Raw genomic sequence first — 19,517 nt, forward strand, 5'->3', positions numbered from 1 at the left:
CATGCCTTTAATCCCAGCACTCAGGAGGCAGAGGTAGAAGGATCACCGTGAATTCAAGGTCACCCTGAGAATACATAGTGAATTCCAGGTCAGTCTGAGCTATAGTGAGACCCTGCCTCAAAAAAAAAAAAAAATAAAAAAAATAAAAAATCACAGAATGACTAATCACTTACATGTGCTATAGCTTATTCTTAGAAAACTTCCTGAGTTAGGGTGAGACCCTAGACCCCCCCCCAAAAAAAAAACTATTTTCATTGCTGATGCTCTTGGCTTCCCACCAGGAGTAGATGGTAAGACCCTATTGCTGAAGACTCCACATACTTGGACTGCAAGGCCACTGAGAAATCCTGCTAGAATTGAGCTAATAACCTCCTTCATGTAGACCAGCTGACAGAAAGCTGGAAGTGGCCACTCTACACGCAGTTCATTGGGAGAAAGAGAAATCACCAGTGAAGATACTCAACAGTGGACACTGCAAGCCTTATATTTAGTCAGCCAGGACAAGTGAGCCAACGTGTGCAATAGTGGCATGTCTGTCATGGTGGAAACTAACTGCCCTCTAATTGGACTGGAGGCCTGCTCCATGGGAAGGAATACACTCCTGATACTGAAAACCTATAACAGGGGTAGTCATGAGCCCTAGTGGTATAATGTCTGCTGCTGTCTTGCTAAATGTATATACTATGCTCACCAAACTGCCCAATAAGCACTTCTCTTAATGTTCATACCCACATATTAATACTACTCTAGCTTTTGATTAGAGAACTTTCTCTTTTCAGATGGCAGTGACCTTGGGATGATCCAGAAAGCATCATGGTGCTGGGAAGAAGTGACAGAGGAGTACTCACCACTGCAATATCTTTATCACACCTTCCAAGGCTCAGGGTCCATTGCGAAAGAGGTGGCAGAAAGAATGAACAAGCCAAAGGAAAGATAGGACTCCTAGATATCCATGACCTCACAGTGCCTGACACTACCTACACAAGACCATCATAATAGGAGGAAAAGATCATGACATCAAAATAAGAGAGAGACTGATTTGAGAGGGAGAGTGGGTATGATAAAAAAAAAAAATGTCTATTTTACTATTTACCTATTCATTTATTTCCTTGAGAGAAGGAGAGGATTGGTGCATCAGGGCCTGTTGTTGCTGCTGCAAACTCCAGATGCATGTACTACTTTGTACACCTAGCTTTTACATGGGCCCTGAGGATGTCACTGCAGGCCATCAGGCTTTGTAAGAAAGCACATTTAACCACTAAGCCATTTCCACAGCCCAAAACTGTCTATTTTGACGCTTTAGAACTTTTTCTTGGTTTTTTTTTTTTTTTTTTTTTTTTAGATAAGGCCTAACTACCTCAGGCTGACCTGAAACTCACTCTGTAGTCCCAGGCTAGCCTCAAACTCAGTGATCTACCTCTGTCCCTAAAGAGCTGGGATTAAATGCATGAACTACCACATCCAGCTCCTAGAACCATTTTTTAATTAAATATTTTATTTATTTATTTCCAGGGGGATAAAAGAGAGAATGGGCATGCCAAGGCTTCTAGCTGCTGCAAACAAACTCCAGATGCATGTACCACTTTATGAATCTGGCTTTATGTGATACTGAAGTATTAAATCCAGATCATTTGGCTTTGCAGGCAAGTGCCTGAACCACTGAACCATCTTTCCAGCCCCTCCTAGAACCATTTTTTAATGAATAAAATGCTAACCATTGATGTGGAAAAAAAATTAAAACCAAAGAAATTAAAAACCAATCTACAAAGAAAAAACACTAGTTGCATACTGGTTTTTTGTTGTTGTTTTGTTTTATGAGGAAGGGTCTCACTCTAGCCCAGGCTGACCTGGAATTCACTGTGTAGTCTCAGGTTGGCCTTGAACTTATGGCAGTCCTCTACCTCTATCTCTCAAGTGCTGAGATTAAAGGTGTGCACCACCATGCCCGGCCTTGTACACCCTTTTTGTTTGCATGTTTGCTTGCTTGGGAAATCCCATACAGGATTTTGTGCATGCTAAGCAAGTACTCATCACAGCTAGGCCTGCACTCACTTTTTTCTTGAAATAATAGTATTGTTATACAGAACATAATAAGGGTTTCCCAGGACAAGTTTTGAAGATGGGGTGGAAATAGGTGAAGTAACTATTAAAGTCTAACATGAGAATCTTTGTAGAGGCTAGAAATGTATCTCACTAGCAGATCACTTGCCTAGCATATGTTAGGCCCTAGGTTCAATTCTCACCCAGAACTATGGAGGGAGGGAGGAAGGAAGGGAGGGAGGAAGGAAAAGTAAAGAAAAAGAAAAAATGGAGGGAGGAAGGGACAGAGGGGAGGAAGGAAAAGCTTAAACCTAAAAAGAAAGAAAGGAGGGAAGGAAGGAAAGAAGAAAGGAAGGAAGGAAGGAAGGAAGGAAAGCTTAAACCTTGCGAGGCATGAAAGATCCTTGTAGGGAAGAACTGTTCTCTATCTTGATTCTGAAAATAAAAATTTACCAATGATGAAAGCTGAGCATGGTGATGCACACCTTTAATCCCAGCACTCGGAAGAGAGAGGTAGGATTGTTGTGAGTTCAAGGCCACCCTAAGACTACAGAGTGAATTCTAGGTCAGCCTGGGCTAGAGTGAGACCCTACCTCGAAAAAAAAAAAAAATTACTAATGATGAAATTATTTACCAATGTCAATTACCTCGTTTTAATATTGTACTAATTGAACTACAGTTATGCAATGGCACCACTGGAAGAAACTAGGTAAAAGGTTTGTGGGATATTGCTGTTCATTTTGCAACTTCCTATAAATCTATACTTATTTCACAATAAAAAGGATAAATGGCTCAAAGACATTGGGAGTACAGTTCAATTATAGAACGTGAACTTATCAGCACTTGCAAAGCCCTAGGTTTAATTCCTAACACCAAATAAATACATAAGAAATTATTACACAAGTTATAGTTAGTAAAAAAGACATCTAAAGCTGGGTGTGGTGGTGCACACCCTTAATCCCAGAAATCAGTCAGAGAAGGATGGCTTTGAGTTTGTGAGCAGGCTGCAACTATAGAGAGTGTTCCAGGACAGTGAGACCCTACCAAAAAAAAAGACATCTAAAAAGTTATTATAACTATATCCCACATGGGCAAAAAGCTACAGGAAAAAGTTAGCATATTTGCCAAAGGAAAAAATTCTGAACTGCTAAGACAAAAATACTATATAATGAGTAAAAAGCTGGGTACAGTGGGTCACGCCTTTAATCCCAGAACTCAAGAGGAGACAGAGGAGGTAGGAGGATCTACCCTGAGATCAAGGCCACCCTGAGACTACGCAGTAAACTCCAGGTCAGCCTGGGCCAGAGTAAGCCCCTACCTTAAAAAACACACATACACACACACACACACACACACACACACACAATAATGAGTAATATATTAGAAAATGCAGAAGAAAAAGTTAGGAGGAAAAATCCTTGAGAATCTAGCAATGGATATTACCCAAAACAAAAGACTAAAAGAAATAAACATTGCAATAAAATATACAAAGCATCAGTAAGCTGTGGGATGAATCCAAATGGCTAAATATATGTCAGAGGCATTTCCAAAGAAGAGGGAAGAGGCAGGATGGCTATGACTTCAGAAGCCAGTCTGGGCTACATAGCAAGTTCCAGGTCAGCCTAAGCTATACATCAGAATCCTGTCTCTAACAACAAAACTGCATATAGCTGTAGTCACATGTTTGTTTTAATGAGGACACAGTAAAATCTGTATGGCAAGAACAGCACAGGAGCCACAGGCCTAAGTACCTGAGTTCAGATCTACAGACCCCACAACAAAAGCGGATACCATGGCGGGCTTCTCTAATCCCAACATGCTGACACTGGTGGTGGAATGGAAGGTGGAGTACTAAAGTACCACAGAAGGCAAGGACCAACACCTAAACGCTGTCCTCTAACCTGCACACGAGTTGTTGAAACTATGCACCTACATGAATATACACCACACACATACACACACACAAAATGAATCAGCATAAAATAAAGGAGTAGAGATGAAGCTATGTAGGTACAAAAGTTTGGTATACAACTGTTATTGAGCCTGAGCTACAGCAAGTCCCTACCTTGAAAAACTTAAAATGTTATTGAGTTGGTATTACTCAAACTACATTATTAGAAGTTAATAGATTTTGTTGCTTGTTTAAGACAGTATCTCTGTATAGCCCAGGCTGGCCAGAAATGGACATTCCTCCTGCCTTCACATCCCAGAAGCTAGAACTGCAGGCATGCAATACCATATCCACACATACAGACAAAGTATGATGCTGAGACCTCTATACCAACATAAATGTTCTCTTTCTAAATATTTTATTTATTTATTTATGAGAGAGGTTGATAGAGAAGGCGCATGCCAGGGCCGCCAGCCACTGCAATCAAACTTCAGACACATGTGCCACCTGGTGCGCATGTGAAACTTACACGCTTACATCATCTTGTGTGTCTGGCTTATGTGGACGTGGAGAGTTGAACATGGGTCCCCAGGCTGTGCAGACAAGCACCTTAACCACTAAGCCATCTCTCCAGACCATGTTCTTTTTTTTTGTTTCCCCAAGATAGGGTCTCGCTCTAGCCCAGGCTGACCCAGAATTCACTAGATAGTCTCAGGGTGGCCTCGAACTTGTGGTGATCCTCCTACCTCTGCCTCTCAAGTGCTGGGATGAAAGGCATGCGACACCATGTCACCACATCCAGACTATTCTCTTTTTATCTCTGTGTACCTACCTCTGTGTGCCTCAAATTTTTTTTAATTTTTGGGAAAAGGACTGGAGAGATGGCTTAGTGGTTAAGTGCTTGCCTGTGAAGCCTAAGGACCTCAGTTCGAGGCTCAATTCCCCAGGACCTATGTAAGCCAGATGCACAAGGTGGCACATTCATCTGGAGTTTGTTTGCAGTGGCTGGAGGCCCTGGCATGCCCATTCTCCCCCCTCTCTCTCTCTCTCTCAAATAAATAAATAAAAATAAAATAAAATAAAAATTTTGGGGAAAAAAAAAACCTCTTTATGTTCACGGTATTATTGGGAGATGAACAAATGATACTACTATCTGACCCAAGCACTCCCATGTTTACTATAGTAAACTTTTCTTTTTAACTCAGCTGAACTTAATCTTTATATACTCCCTGAACCTTCCTTTCCTCAGCTATTATGTAAGTACAATAATATTGTCAACCCCACAGGATTGTGTGAAAATCAAATACAGCAATTTGTTGCCTTACACTCAGAAAGTGTTCCATATATATTGCCTACTGGGGCTGGAGAGATGGCTCAGAGGTTAAAGGCACTTGCTTGCAAAGCCTGGTTCAATTCCCTAGTACCCACATAAAGCCATATGCACAAAGGGGCACATGCATCAGGGGCTCACTTGCAATGGCAGGAGGCCCTGGAATGCCCATCCGCTCTCTCTACCCCTTGACAATAAAAATAACTTTTTTTAATGTTGCCTAGTATTACCTGAATAAATGGCTCAGCCTCCATGAGTCCAGTGCTGTTATGGCATCTCATATAAGAGACAAGTTTAACCTCAAAAAAAAAAAGTTAAAAGCAATTTTAAATATTAATATATTGAGATCCTAATGGAAAATTACAGCAGCACTTTTTTATACCTTTTCTCCCAAATTTCTATTTACTTTGCAAGTGTGTGTTTATGTTTATGCAGGCATATATGGGAATGCATGTGGAGGTCAGAGGTCAACAATGAGTGTCTTCCTTAGTTACCCTTCACCTTATTTTAACAGACAGGCTCTCTCAGTGGACCTGGAGCTCACTGACTAAGCTGAACAAGCTAGTCAGCAAGCCCTAGAGATGCCCGTCTCTACCCCCATAGCACTGGGATTACAGGTATGCATCACCATGCATGCATGCACATGGGTGTTGAGGATCTGAACTCAAGTCCTCACACATGCATGACAAGTACTTTATTCACTGAACTATCTCCCAAGCACAATCTTTACCAATTTCTCTTTGTTTTGAACACTTTTTTTTTTTGTATTTTAGAGAGAGAGAGAGACCTGGCACACCAGGGCCTCAGCCACTGAAATCAAACTCCAGAGGCATGCACCACCCAGTGGGCATGTGCCACCTTGCACTTGTCTCACTTTTGCGTGTCTGGCTTATGAGGGATCTGGAGAATAGAACATGGGTCCTTAGGCTTTGCAGGCAAGCACCTTAAGCGCTAAGCCATCTCACCAGCCTCCCAGTTTCTTTTGCTTCCATTTCTCATAACCCTATACCTTGCCCTGAACCATCTACAGCCATTACCAATCTCAGTTCAAACTTGTATTTAAATATATTTTATTTATTTATTTATTTGCATAAGAGAAAGAGGCAGGGAGAAACAGAGAGAGAATGGGTGTGCCTTGGCCTCCAGCTACTGCAAATGAACCCCAGATGCATGCACCTACTTGTACATCTGGCTTACATGGGTCCTGGATAGTTGAACTGGGATCCTTTGGCTTTGCAGGCAAACACCTTAACCATTAAGCCATCTCTCCAGCCTCTAACCTGTATTTTAAAAAACTCTCTAGCTAATTTAAAAACGTAAAAAATAAGCCGGGCATGGTGGTGCATGCCTTTAATCCCAACACCAGGGAGGCAGAGGTAGAAGGATCTTCAAGAGTTCAAAGCCAGCCTGAAACTACATAGTGAATTCCAGGACAGCCTGAACTAGAGTGAGATCCTACCTTGAAAAACCAAAAAATTTTTAAAATCCTGCCCAGGTTAAAGAGATTGCCTAGCAGTTAAGGTGCTTGTTTGTAGTCTTCAGATCCATGTTCAACTCTCCAGGTCTCACATAAACCAGACGCACAGTGACGTAAGCATGAAAGGTTGCATATATGCACAAGGAGAAACACATGTCTGGAGTTCAATTGCAGTGGTGTACCAATTCTCTCTCACAAACACACACACTTGCTCTCTCACAAAAGAAAAAGGCCAGTCTATTGGGCTTGCCTCAAGGAAAAAAAAAAGTTCTGTCCATTTGGCTCTTTCTCCTTGTAGCAGACAGCTTCAGGTTCACTGAGATGAACTGGGAAGCTCCATAATGGCAGAAGAAACTGGCCTGCCTTCACAGGACCAAGCAGAGAAAGAGAAGCACAAGCCAAAATGTCAAAAGCCACATAGCACAGCACAGAACACTTCAGGAATTCCAGCTAGGCATACTTTGCATATCTTTAGATTGAAATCTGAAACCCACCACCACAGCTGAAGATCCACCCAGTGACACTGCCTCCAGCCAGGTGGCTACCGATGCAAACTACAAACAAATAAAAAATTGAATATATCAGGGGCCATCTATTCAAACCACCACACTCCTCTATTAAGCAATTCTTGGCTCACTTTCTAATATAAATTAATCATCCAAATCTTTCTCCTTGAAATTCTTCAGCTGCTACTTACCCATCCTTTTACCTAAGTAGCCCAGAACTAAGCAAACAGATCTAGAATCTCTCTGAGTAGATGAGAAGCAGAGGTAAAATCAGACCAGATGGAGCAAATACATAGTATCTTCTCACCATAAATGCAAAAGTCATTATCATTGTTGCTACTGTTAAGACCATGAGGTTGATTGCTGCAAAATCTATTTCAGGACACCAGTGGTGCCAAGTACCACTATTGGAACCCTTAACATACCCAAACCAGTCTACATGCTTGAAGCTCTCAAAATAGCTAAGCTCAAACCGGGCGTGGTGGCACACGCCTTTAATCCCAGCACTCGGGAGACAGAGGTAGGAGGATCGCCGAGAGTTCAAGGCCATCCTGAGACTACATAGTGAATTCCAGGTCAGCCTGAGCCAGAGTGAGACCCTACCCTACCTCGAAAAAAAAAAAAAAAAAAAAGCTAAGCTCTACCATCTTGTACAATGATGTGAGTATTCCTAACACGCTGTGTTTTTTATTTTTTCCAAAGATTCTTTCATTAAAACTGGGTGATAGAAGCTAGGTGTGGTAGCACACACCTTTAGTCCCAGCACTTTGGAGGCAGAGGTAGGAAGACTGCCATGAGTTCAAGGTTACCTTGAGACTACATGATGAATTATAGGTCAGCCTGAGCTAGAGTGAGACCTACCTTGGAGAAAAAAAAAAAAAGGGTGATGGGCTGGAGAGACAGCTTAGCAGTTAAGGCACTTGCCTGCAAAGTCAACGGACCCAGGTTTGATTCCCCAGGACCCATATAAGGCAAATGAACATGTGGCACATGCATCTGGAGTCTACTGTGGCTGGATGCCCTGGCACACATACACACATACTCTCTCTCTGCCTCTTTCTCTCTCAAATAAATAAATAAATAATTTAAAAATTTTTTTTAACTGGGTGACAGTACAAAAAATTGGTCCATGAAAAAAAAGTAATTCAGCAAAAAGCAATTTTATCAACAGGGCCACTATTGGGAATGCTAAGCTTCCTTCTCATGCTTCCAGCCAAGAGCTGGGACAAGGATCACTGCACTAGGGTCATCCAGTGTCACTGTAAAGAGAACCTTCTAAGGGAGAGGGGTATATGACAAAGGTAAGATAGAAGGAACCTGACTTTCCCCACTGGCCCTCAAGCCCATGACAAGATACATGATTTTGAAGTGGTCTAGGCAGGTTCACACTCAAACACTTGCTACACGCAGAGGTGGCTCTCCAACTGCAAATTAAAAACAACATAATTCAAAACACACACTGGGGGCTGGAGAGATGGCTTGGTGGTTAAGGCGCTTGCCTGCACAGCCATAGGATACATCTGATCTCTCTCCAGATCCATGGAGACCAGACGCACAAAGCGGAGGCAAACCCACAGTAGCACATGCACACAAGGCGGCACGAGTGTCTGGAGTTCAACTGCAGTGGCTGAGGCTCTGGTGAGACAATTCATAGTCTCCTCTCTCTCTCTCTCTAAAAAACTGCAATAAAAAAGGCTGGAGAGGTGACTTAGTGGTTAAGACACTTGCCTACAAAGCCTAAGAACCCAGGTTCAACTCCCTAGTACCCATGTAAACCAGAGGCACATGATGGCACATCTGTCTGGAATTTGTTTGCAGTGGCTGGAGGCCCTGGCATGCCCATCCCTCTCACTCTCTATCTGCCTCCCTCCTTCCTCCCTCTCAAAGAAATAAATAAATAATACAAACTAGGGATTGGGAAGATGGCTCAGCAGTTAAAAGCACTTACTTACAAAGCCTGCCATCCATGCTTCAGTTCCCTTTCCTCCCACATCAACCAGACACAAAACATGGGTCAAGCCATCTTCTGGTGTAATTTGAGGCAGCAAGAGGTCTTGGCATTACCCTTCATGTACACACATGCAAATAAATGAATTTTTAAAACCAAACATGGCTTCATGGTTGAGGCACTTGCCTGTAAAGCCTAATGACCCATGTTCAATTCCCCAGTACCCACATGAGCCAGATGAACAAAGTGGAACATGCATCTGGAGTTCGTTTGCAATGGTTGGAGGCCCTGGTGTGACCATTCTTTCTGTTTCTACCTCTTCTTCTCTCACCCCCTCTCAAATAACTAAATAAAATATTTAAGGGCGAACACTCGAAGATATCAGGGTGGTTATTGACAAATCTGGGATACATATATGTGGATGACTCTGACCAAAGGTTGCCTAAGTCAGAAGACTTCCTTATTCTGGGAACAAATACTTCCTCAAAATATCCAGGTAGCCTTCTTTACCTAGGATGAGTCCCTTCAGATTTATGCCAAAATATCATTCCCCTCCAATGATCACAATGGTTTGCTATGAATGGGTCTTGAGACCAGAGGTATACTGGGTAGCCTTTAATGGCACCCAGTGGCCTTGGCTGTCCCCAGGATGGACTGGAAGGTGCACTCTGGGATTTCCTTAGGGCACCCAGTCAATTTACCTGCTTTAAAATGCTGATCGACTCTGAGTGTTTTTTGCTGGTATGATCATCTAGTCTGTTTTTATTCCATCTATTGGCTTAGAATAGATGTCATATGGCACATAGAAACTCTCACTAAATATAACCAAAAGGCTTTAAATGACACAACTGAGAGAATTTCCCTTATTTCTGAGGTTCAAATAAGCAGAAAGGCAAATGGACAAAAATCACATGACTAGACATCATCACGGCAGCCCAGGGTTGCCCATGTGCCATTATCAAGGTTAAATGTTGCGTATATGTTCCTGAAAACTCTGTCAATGCCTCATCTGCCTCATAACTCCTTTCCGAACAGGTTCAGATGGCATCAGACACCAGCGTGTCATTTGGTGGACAGTTCTGGGAGTGGATCTCAAATTATACCTATAATAATCTTCACAGTTAATCTGTTGGTCTTTGTACCCTACATATTTGATTGCTGTTTTAACTTTTTTGTTTTTGTTTTTCAATGTAGAGTCTTACTCTGGCCCAGACTGACCTGGAATTAACTATGCAGTCTCAGGTGGCCTTGAACTCGGGGAGATGGCCCAAAGAGGGACAACAATGCCTGTCTTCTTCAACATTACCAGAGTTCAGTGTCTGACCCAGCCTATCCAATCATCTCTTGCCCCCTACGCCAGATCCAACCCCAACCAATTAGCTCTCTTGCCCCCTACTCCTGAGCCAGTCCCTAGCCTAGATCAATCAGTTCTTCCTCTCAGTTTAAGGGGTAAGCTCACAACAAGATTATAAATTGATCCTTACTGGGTGGGCAGGTCTCTTTGTGCCTTTCCACCACTTCTGAACTTCCAGGTCCCTGCTGTGGTGAGCCCTGGTCATCTTGGCTCTGCTGGGCTCCCATGTGAGCTCTCCAGCCTTTCTTGCCTTTCCTGTGGTCAGAGCTCTCTGTAGTTTTATATTCTTAAATAAACTCTTTTTAAGGCTTATCCTCTGATCCATAGATTTAATTCTTTAAATTCATAAGACAAGAATTGGGGGTGCCCTAAATTTATTGTCACATTGGCATTGGCAAGAAAACCCAAAACTCACATAACAATGGGCACGTAGGGCATGAGGTTTACAGCTGGCTCCCCATCCCACCGCTGTCTCTCTGACTCCTTACTGCTGACATGCACCTCAGTTTTTTGCTACCACAGCACAGCCACCAAGCTTTTTCTGCTGCGATGGACTGCGTGCCCTCAAACTGTGAGCCAAAATGAACCGTTTCTCCTTTAGTTGCTTCTTGTCAGGTATTCGGTGACAGTGAAGAGAAAGTAACAATACAGACAGTACCAGGTTCTTAGGCCTTCTCTCAGGAGTGTTGAGGAGTTTTGAGTTGTGAGCTAGAAGAGACCCTCAACAAAGCACATAAAGCTAATGGGAGACATGGGTGCACGAATGGAAACCTGGAGCACTGACTGAAATTCAAGCAGTGAGAACTGTATGCCTAAGGTTAAAGAGGGAAATAGGGAGCTAGGGTAGGGGTAATTCATGTTATATTCTGCCAAAAAGAGGAAAATAAAATTCTGGGACTGGAGCCATGGCTAAGTTGTTAAGGCATTTGCCTGTGAAGCATAAGGACCCAGGTTCGATTCTCCAGTACCCACATAAGCCAGATGGACAAGGTGGTACATGTGTCCAGAGTTCATCTGGGTGGCTGAAGGCCCTGGCACACTCATACTCTATCTGTCCCCTCTCTCTCAAATAAATAAAAGTAAATTAAAAAATAAAAAAAAATAAAAAAAAACCAGCCGGGTGTGGTCGTGCACACCTTTAATCCCAGCACTCGGGAGACAGAGGTAGGAGGATTGCCATGAGTTCAAGGCCACCCTGAGATGACAGAGTTAATTCCAGGTCAGCCTGGACCAGAGTGAGACCCTACCTCGAAAAACAAAAAAAAGAAAAAAAGAAACAAAAAAACCTGAGCTGGAGAGATGGGTTAGCAGTTAAGGCACTTGCTGGCAAAGCCAAAGGACACAGGTTCAATTCTCCAGGACTCACATAAAAACAGATGTACATGGAGGTGGTGAATGTGTCTGGAGTTCATTTGCCCAGCTTGAGGCCCTGGCATACCCATTCTCTCAACCTCTCTCTCTGTCCCTCTTTTTCCGTCTCTCAAATAAATAAATATAAATATAAACAAACCCAGGGAGATGGCTCAGTGGTTAAAGGTGCATGTGGAATCCAGAGGAGAACGCTGGGTGTAGTCCTCTTGTTGTTCATCCACATATATTTCCCTCAAACACGTCTCTCTCCACTCAGAGCTGCTGAGAGCCCCAGCAATCCTGTCTGCCCCCCCCACCCCGACTGAGATCGCAGACATGCACAGCCACACCCAACCTTTCAAAGGAATTATTGGTAGTTAAACTTGAGGTCTCTAGCCTAAGAGTCCCTCATGCTTATGCTGCAATGGCTCTTAACAACCGAGCCATCTTCCCAGCACTCCACCTTTGTTTTTTGTTTTTATAGCTCAGGTTGGCCTGCAACTATGTAGCCAAGGATGACCTTGAACATCAGCTCTTCCTGACTCCACTTGTGATTACAGGAGGGATGCACTACCACAGTTGATTTATACAATGCTGGTACTCAACCCCATGGTCAGGGAAACACTATCAACTGATACACATCCCTAGCCCAGATCTTGCGTATCTTCTTCACATCCATATGTGAAATGCTCAAAGAGTTCCAGACTAGTAAGAACTTTAATTATCTGGTTAATATACAAAGCTAAGTATTTTCTCTAAGGTAAACATGGGCTTCTAATTTATCCAGCCAATAAGATGACCAAGTTATCAATACAATATTATTTTATTTGTTTCAACAATCTACCTGGTATAATCAGAAATCTCACTTTGTCTGAGGTAAGCTTTACACTTAGAACACAAGATTGCAACCACTTCTAAAAACTGTTGTACAGCTCTGACAGGCCTCGAGTTTTCTCAGGCAACAGCAACTGCTAAAAATGTGACTATCACCACACAAAGGGGAGTAACTCAGAGCTCAGAACAACTTAGTATCATATGACCCAAGTTCTGAGACAATCATCGCTATTAAGAGTTCTATTTCCAAGCTGGATAGATGGCTTAGCTGTTAAGGCACTTGCCTGCAAAGCTAAAAAAACCCATACGCCAGATGCACAAGGTGGCGCATGTGTCTGGAGTTCATTTGTAGTAGCTGGAGACCGTGGCGCGCCCATTCTCTCTCTCTCTCCTCTTTCTCGCTCTTAAATAAATAAAATAAATTTTAAAAAAATTTAAGAGGGTTCTATTCCTAGCCAAGCATGGTAGCATATGTCTTTAATCTCACCACTTGGGAGGCTGAGGCAGAAGGATCACCATGAGTTCAAAGCCACCTTGAGACTACATAGTGAATTCCAGGTCAGCCTGGGCTAGAGTGAGACCCTACCTCAGGGGGTAGGGGGAGGAAGGCAGGAAAGATGGCTTAGCGGTCGAGGCACTTGCTTGTGAAGCCTAAGGACACATGTTTCATCTCTCATTAGGTAAGCACAAAGGTGAGGCACATGCAAGGTCACACATGCCCACAAGGTGGCACAAGTTCTGAAGTAGGATTGAAGTGGCTGAGGCCCTGTCAATTCTTTCTCTCTTTCTCTAATAAAAAAAAAAAAGTGCTGTCTCACTGCTGAGGCCAAGAAGCCGGCAAATACTTCCCTCTATTGACCCTGCAGTCTCCCGCTTCCCATCACCATGGATACCTCATCGGCATCCAGGACCCCTGACTATGTCCTTGTCACCTCTGGTTGTCAGCCAGCAACACTGTCCAGATGAAGGACGATCATGACAACATGTTTCAGATGAGTGAAAAAAATCTTACTGCTAGCCAGGCATGGTGGCCCACACCTTTAATCCCAGCACTCGGGAGGCAGAGGTAGGAAGATCACCGTGAGTTTGAGGCCACCCTGAGTGAATAGTGAATTCAGGTCAGCCTGAGCTAGAATGAGGCCCTACCTCAAAAAAAAAAAAAAAAACTTTTTACTGCTAGCCAGGCGTGGTGGCACACGCCTTTAATCCCAGCATGGCAGAGGTAGGAGGATTGTTGTGAGTTCAAGGCTACCCTGAGACTACATAATGAATTCCAGGTCAGCCTGGACTAGAGCAAAACCCTACCTTGAAAAACCAAAATAAAAGAACAAATCTTATTGCTATGTATCAGAGAGGCTGGAGACTCTGAGCAGTCTACAGAATATACAGTTTGCAGAATATAAAGTTTGCAACTTTGTAAGATGAGGAATGGATATGAATTGTCTCCCACAGTAGCAGCTAATTTCACATGGCAAAACTTGGCTGACTGTCTTCAGAGTCGGACCCTCTATCATGTGAACCTCCTCCTGGCTAGCTCTGATGAGCACAAGGGGCCAGCACTCTAGTACATGGACTACCTGGCAGCCTTGGCCAGGGCCCCTTTTGCAGCCCATGGCTATGGTACCTTCCTAAGCTGTTAAGTTTGCTGGACAGATGCTTCGAAATCATCAGGATGGGGCATAGAGAGACAGCTCACACGAGAGGGCAATGGAGCTTCTTAGGAAACATCTGCAGGAGCTCCAGAAGCACTTCATCCTGAACCTGTCAACCTTCAGTGTTCACATCATAGACAAAAACAGCATCCACAACATGGGTAACATTCCCTTCTCTACACGGGCCTTCTTACACAAGCTCCTTTCCCACTTACCAGGAAACTTTTTTACATTTTTTTCTACTCTTTTGGTGTGCAATTTTGATAGATGGTTAATGACTCAGTGGTTAAAGGAACTTGCTTACAAAACCTGCCTGCCCAGGTTCAATTCCCCAGTACCCATGTAAAGCCTGGTGCACAGCAGTACATACATCTGGAGTTCCTTTGCAGTGGCAGGAGGTGCTGGCATAACTTCTCTCTCTCACTGTCTCACTGATCATAAATAAAATAAAAACATTAAAAGAAGGGGGGGCTGGAGAGATGGCTTAGCGGTTAAGCGTTTGCCTGTGAAGCCTAAGGACCCCGGTTCAAGGCTCAATTCCCCAGGACCCACGTTAGCCAGATGCACAAGGGGCGCACGCACCTGGAGTTCGTTTGCAGTGGCTGGAGGCCCTAGTGTGCCCATTCTCTCTTTCTCTTTTATCTGCCTCTTTCTCTCTCTGTCACTCTCAAATAAATAAAAAATAAACAAAAAATAAATTTTTAAAAAAAAAGGGAACTTTTAAGGCCTGGAGACATAGTTTAGTGGTCAAGGCACTTGCCTGCAAAGACGAGGGACCCATGTTCAACTGTCCAGATCCTGTGTAAGCCAGATGCACAAGGTGACACAAGCACAAAGGCCCCACATAGGCACAAGGTGGCGCATGTCTGCAGTTCAACTGCAGTGGCTGGAGGCCCGGGCGCACCAATAGCCCCCCCCCATAAAAAGAAATATAATAAATAAAAAAACCCTTTTAGAATAAAAAAAGAAAAAAGGTTCTATTCATGGGACTAAGGAGATGGCTCAGTAGTAAAAGGTACTTGCTTCGTCAATAAGTTCGGTTCTTTTTTTTTGGCTTTTCCAGATACGGTCTCACTCTAGCCCAGGTTGATCTGGAATTCACTATGTAGTCTAAGGGTGGTTGTGAATTCTTGGCGATCCTCCTACCACTGCCTCCCAAGTGCTAGAATTAAAGGTGTAAATAAAGAAAAAGTTGAGGAAAAGGGAACACTAGTTTAAAGTCTATAAAGCTTTCATAATGAATAATGACATCTCCAACCATAGAAATAATTTTTGTTTTTTTGTTTTTCGAGGTAGGGTCTTGCTCTAGCTCAGGCTGACCTGGAATTCACTATGTAGTCTCAGGGTGGCCTTGAACTCATAGCAATCCTCCTAACTCTCCCTTCTGACCATACAAATAATTTTCAATGTCATCAAGTACAAAAGTTAATTAAGGGCTGGAGAGAATGCTCAGTGCTTAAGGCCCTTGCCTACAAAGCCTAAGGACCCAAGTTCGAGTCCCCAGTACCCGCATAAGCCACATGCACAAGGTGGTGCTTGCAACTGTAGTGCATGTGCAGGAGCTGAAGCCCTGGCACATCCATTCTCTGTATCTATCTATCTACCTCTCCAGCTCTCCCTCTATCAAATAAAGTTCTTATTTTTTAAGGTAGGGTCGCACTCTAGGCCAGGCTGACGTGGAATTAGTCTCAGAGTGGCCTTGAACTCACGGCAATCCTCCAAACTCTGCCTCCCAAGTGCTGGGATTAAAGGCGTGTGCTACCACGCCCAGCTCCCAACTATGTATGTTTGAAACTAGATTTTCTTCACACACTTCAAATCAATATATTGCAACAGAATGAATGCAGGCACTAATATAAGAATCCACATGTCTTCTACTAAATCAGATTTGCCAAAAAGTTAAGACAGGGCTGCGCAAATGATTCAGCAGTTAAAGATACTTGTTTGGAAAGCCTGATGGCCAGGTTCAATTCCTCGGTACCCACATAAAGCCAGATGCACAAAGTAACACATGCATTTGGAATTCGTTTGCAGTGACAGAAGGCCCTGGAGCACCCATACTCACTCTATCTGCCTCTCTCTCTCTCTTTAATAAATAATTAGGTTAAATTGAAATAAGGAAATTGGGGGCTGGAGAGATTGCTCAGTGGTTAAGGCTCTGGCCTCTAAAGCCTAATTACCAGAGTTTGATTCCCCAGTACCCATGTAAAGCCAGATATACAACACGGTACATGCATCTAGAGTTTGTTGTACAGGACACAGGCCCTGGCATGCCCATTCTCTAGTTCTGTCTCTCTTCTATCTCTCTGCAGATAAATAAGTAACTAACTAATTAACTAAATAAATAAATAAATATTTCTAAAAGATAAGGAAACTGAGCTGGAGAGATGGCTTAGCAGTTAAGGCACTTGCATGCAAAGCCTAAGGACTCAGGTTCAATTCTCCAAGTCCCATGTAAGCCAGATGCACATGGTGTTGCATGCATCTGGAGTTTGTAGTGGCTAGAGGCCCTGGCACACTCATTCTAACTCTTTTTCTCCCTCTCTGTAATAAGTAAATAAATAAATCTTTAAAAAAAAATTGGAGGGATGGTTTAGGAGTTAAGGCATTTGCCTGCAAAGCCAAAGAGCCAGGTTTGATTCCCTAGGACCCACGTTAGCCAGATGCACAAGGGGGCGGGGGACGCACACGTCTGGAGTTTGTTTGCAATGGCTGGAGGCCCCAGTCGCCTATTTTCTCTCTCTTTTTCTCTCTTTCAAGTAAATAAATAAATATAAGGAAATTGTTTTGGGGTTTTTTTTTGTTTTGTTTTGTTTTCAAAGTAGGGTTTCACTCTAGCCCAAGCTGTCTCAGAGTGGCCTTGAACTCACAGCCATCCTCCTACCCCTACCTCCTAAGTGCTGGGATTAAAACCACAGCAGAAAATTGTTTCATTCGATTTTCTTTTCTAGCAGGACTGGAGTTAGAGATACATGTGGCCATGCCCAGCTGTTTGTGTGAGTTCTGGAGATTCAGTCAATTTAAGGCCCCTTCAGGCTTGGCAGAAAGCTCACTTAACTGCTGAGCCACTTCTCCAGCCATGAATCATTAATTTTTACAACAACTTATTATAATACTTATGAATTAGTATGGATAAATACACTGAGGATGTGCTTCGAAATCATCAGGAAAGGGCATAGAGAGACAGCAGTGTTAGTGACATGTTTCTCTTACAAACATGAGGATCTGAGCTCAATCCCCAGAACCCACGTAAAAATGTTGGGTGTGGTAGAACACATCTGTATTCTCAGCATTGAAGTAGAGATACTGCCTCAAAAAAAATACCACATCTGGCCAAATATTTTTAAAAGTTAAGCCTAAAAAAAAAAACAAAAAAAAACCCACTAAGCCTCCAACAAACTCAGACTAGCAAATCAGCATCAACTGTGGCAGACATAATGTTACAGACCTATACTCCCAACACTCAGGGGTGAGGTCAGAAATTCAAGACCAACCTCAACTGCATAGCAAGACTGTGTCTAGCTGAGCTACTTGAGACCCTGCCTTAGAATAAAATAATAAAAAAAAAAAAGAGTCAGCGTAAAAACTGTGATGTGTGCGTAGAATATTACATATGCATGTTCATGTTTAAAGAATGGCTGTTGATAAAATTAAAAATCAGCTTTCCTTTTTCTAAAACAAAAAAAAAGTCAGGCATAGTATCTCACATCTATATTCCCAGCACTCAGGAGGCTAAGGTAAGAGAACTGCTGAGTTTGAGGACAGCCTGGGCTACAGAATGAGTTCCAGGTCAATCTGAGCTACAGAGGAAGGCCCTACTAAAAAAATTAAAATGTGCCAGCATTTCCTCCTCCCAGAGTGCAAATGAATATATTCATACTCCTTCACAGAAAATTATACATATTAGAATCATCAGAAACTCTAACAGTTACCTGATTATTAAATACATTTAAATTATTTCTTAAAAATTTCAACTGCAACATCAAGAAAACTTGTTTACCCAAAAGAAAAATCCACAAAGTTCAAGAAACACAAGAGCACTCTAACAGGTGGAGATCACTGTCCAACAGAATTTACCAGTTCCAGAATTGATATTCATAATCCCAATATCCTTTTTTTTTTTTTTTTTTTTTTTAAGGTAGGGTCTCTCTCTAACCCAAGCTGACCTGGAATTCACTATGTCATCTTAGGATAGCCTCAAACTCACAGCTATCCTCCTAACTCTGCCTCCCAAGTGCTGAGGGAGGCAGAGGTAGCAGGATTGTCATGAGTTTGAGGTCACCCTGAGACTGCATAGTGAATTCCAGGTCAGCCTAAGCTATAGCAAGACCCTGCCTCAAAATAAATACATAAATAAATAAATCTTAAAAAAAAAAAAAAGTTAATGAGCTACAGAGATGGCTTAGTGGTTAAGGCATTTGCCTGCAAAGCCAAAGGACCTTGGTTTGTTTCCCCAGGACCCATATAAGCCAGATGCACAACGTGGCACATGCATACAGAGTTCATTTGCAGTGTCCGGAAGTCCTGGAGTACCAATTCTCTCTCTGTCTGTCTGCTTCTTTCCCTCTCTCACTCTCTCAAATTAATTAATTAAATTTTTAAAAGCTTTAAAAAAGAAGTTAAAATAGGGCTGGGGAGATGGCTTAATGGTTAAGGCGCTTGCCTACGAAGCCTAAAGACCTAGGTTTGATTCCCCAGGACCCATGTAAGCCAGATGCATAGGGTGGCACATACATCTGGAGTTTGCTTGCAGTGACTGAAGGCCCTGGCACATCCACATTCTCTCTGCCTCTTTCTCCCCCCTTCCAATAAATAAATAAAGTACTTAAAAAAAATAAAAAGTTAAAATAAAGCTAGGCTTGATAACATGCCTTTAATCCTAGCACTAGGGAGGTAGATGTAGGAGGATCACCATGAGTTTGAGGCTAGCCTGGGGACTACACAGTGTGCGCCAGGTCAGCATAGGCTAGAGCAATGAAATAAAAGTAAAGACATCATTCCATTACCTCCTTCATAAAGTTTTGTCTTAGTAATCCTTTACAGGTAGCTCATGTCTCTAAAATGATACAGACTGGTGATGGTGCTGTATTGGAGCACTTGCCTAGCATGCATAAGGCCCTGGGTTCAACACCCAG

General features: G+C 42.8%; 1 protein-coding gene and 1 pseudogene across 10 annotated transcripts in view; one reads left to right on the top strand and one right to left on the bottom strand.

The window, feature by feature from the left end:
- The window catches only part of R3hdm2 (R3H domain containing 2), a 193,742-nt gene that overhangs the window by 155,114 nt on the left and 19,111 nt on the right, over positions 1–19,517 (bottom strand). The window contains exon 3 of one of the 10 annotated variants that reach the window (XM_045151570.1): positions 5,492–5,560. The exons of the other annotated variants lie outside the window; for them this stretch is intronic. The gene's annotated coding sequence lies outside the window, so the exon portion shown is untranslated. The remainder of the gene's footprint in view (positions 1–5,491; positions 5,561–19,517) is intronic. 10 annotated transcript variants of the gene reach the window in all.
- On the top strand, positions 13,666–16,304 carry LOC101610085 (annotated as a pseudogene).

The sequence above is a fragment of the Jaculus jaculus genome, chromosome 6 (genome assembly GCF_020740685.1).
Source record: "Jaculus jaculus isolate mJacJac1 chromosome 6, mJacJac1.mat.Y.cur, whole genome shotgun sequence".
NCBI lineage: Eukaryota > Metazoa > Chordata > Mammalia > Rodentia > Dipodidae > Jaculus > Jaculus jaculus.